The sequence below is a fragment of the Varanus komodoensis genome, unplaced genomic scaffold, assembly GCF_004798865.1.
Source record: "Varanus komodoensis strain SLA01 unplaced genomic scaffold, ASM479886v1 scaffold208, whole genome shotgun sequence".
NCBI lineage: Eukaryota > Metazoa > Chordata > Lepidosauria > Squamata > Varanidae > Varanus > Varanus komodoensis.
In genome coordinates, this window is record NW_025335584.1 from 35,807 (window position 1) to 38,305 (window position 2,499).

The window sequence follows — 2,499 nt, forward strand, 5'->3', positions numbered from 1 at the left end:
TCGGCACCAGGTAAAGACCTTTTTATTTAAACATCATTTTAATTGTTAAAACATATGATCTGGCCAGGGCAACTTCTTCTTCCTTCTCTTTTCTCCTCCTATACTTTTTATTTACTTATTTTATACTGATAATTATAATTTTATATTTGTAACTCAGTGTATTTTTTGTATTTTTGTATTTAATGGTAATTTATTATGTTCTATTGTATTTGAATGTATTTTATTGTGTTGTAAGCCGCCCCGAGGTTTCGGCAAGGAACGGCATAGAAATGTTATAATAATAATAATAATAATAATAATAATAATAGTAGTAATAATAATAATAATAATAATATGTTTTTAAGTATCTCTCAGGTTTTGCATTGGTCCCTTCCACGCAGCTACAGCAAGCTCAAAGATTCCAGAAACAAGATCTATGTGTGCTTTTCAGCATAATCTTTATTGGGTTATAAGTGTTTTTTGCTCTTGTTACACTTTGTTGTCCTTACACTTTCCAGTGTACATTCCTGGTTGCTTTACAACCACATTGAACTGCCACAGTCTTGAACTGATGACTTTTTCTCTCCAAGCCATTAAATGTTTGAGTTGCAGAAGAATGGGCAGAAAGAGAAAGAGAACCAAGGCCAGGCTGCATTCTATCTATATCTACTTCTACACCATCTATATTGATCATCTATCTCTCGATCTCTCATCTATGCATCAGTTCCTAAATCCTCTTGGCTAACCTACTATACATGCTGCCACCTACCCTTCCTTTCAGACATCATCCCTTCTGGGCATGGAGCACAGTCGTAACAGCAAAATTTCTCTCCTTCCCTCTTTCTCCTGCTGTAGCCAGGATAGCAGTAGTCATTGCACACTGAAAGGGGCAGCACCTGCACAGAAGCACAAAATGCAGATGGCCATTGAGAAATTGTGAGCACAGAATGCCTCCTCTTTGCAGCATGGCTCTCGACATGCGTCAGAGTCTCCTTATCAATGGCAGGAATAAACACTCAGACCCATAGGGGAGATTCAAATCACCTCTCACCACCAATTAAAAGCTTGTAGAACATACCAAGAGTTTTTTATACATTCTGATCATGTGATGACCAAATGAGGGGAACACAGTTAAAAGAATGTGAGAGATCTGCAGAGGAAATTTAATAAAATAGCCTTGATTAGAAGAGATTAACATAACAATCACTGAGGGACAGGGATTACTGGGGGTCTTGGCATGCAAACAAGGATGATTGCAATGCTGCTAGAAAAAACTTGGCTGGGCACCTTAACTGTTTTCTTTTCTGTTAGCACAAGAATCGAGAGGGGAGAAGGAAATGGCAACCCACTCCAGTATCCTTGCCATGAAAACCCCATGGACAGTACCAAAAAGCAAAAAGATATGATGAGCCCCTCCAATGTGCCAATGTGCTATGGGGGACGAGCAGATGGCTAGTACTAGTTCCACCAGAAAGTATGAAGCGACTGAGTCAAAGCCTAAAGGACACTCAGTTGCAGATGTATCTGGTGGTGGTAGGAGAGTCTGATTCTGTAAAGTTCTATACTCCATAGGAACCTGGAATGTAAGATGTATGAATCAAAACAAGCTGGATGTGGTCAAACAAGCGATGACAAGACTGAACATCAACATCTTAGGAATCAGTGAACTAAAATGGACAGGAATGGGTGAATTTAATTCAGATGACCATCAGGTATACTACTGTGGGCAAGAATCCCTCAGAAGAAATGGAGAAGCCTTCATAGTCAATACAAGAGTAGAAAAAGCAGTACTGGGATACAATCTCCAAAATGACAGAATGATCTCAGTTCAAATCCAAGGCAAAATATTCAAAATCACAGTAGTCCAAGTCTATGCCCCAACCACGGGTGCTGAAGAGGCTGAAGTTGAGCGGATCTATGAAGACCCACAACACCTTCTACAATTAACACCAAAAAATGATGTCCTTATCTTCATGGAGGATTGGAATGCTAAAGTAGGAAGCCAAAAGATAACTGGAATAACAGGCAAGTTTGGCCTTGTAGTACAAAATGAAGCAGGGCACAGGCTGGAAGAATTTTGTCAAGAGAATACAGTGGTCATAGCAAACACTCTTTTCCAACGACCCAAGAGACAACTCTACACATGGACCTCACCAGACTGTCAACACAGAAACCAAATTGACTATGTGCTCTGCAGCCAAAGATGGAGAAGCTCTATACCTTCACTAAAAACTAGACCAGGTGCGGACTGTGGCTCAGAGCATGAGCTTCTGGTTGCAAAATTTAGGCTTAAACTGAAGAAAGTAGGGAAAAGCGTGACCACTCATGCGTGACCGTAATCATATCCCTGATGAATATACAGTAGAAGTGACACATAGATTTAAGGAATTAGATCTGATAGACAGAATGCCTGTAGAACTATGGACAGAAGTTCACAGCATTGTACAAGAGGTAGCAACTAAAACCATCCCAAAGAAAAAGAAATGCAAGAAAGCAAAATGGCTATCTGAGGAAGCTTTA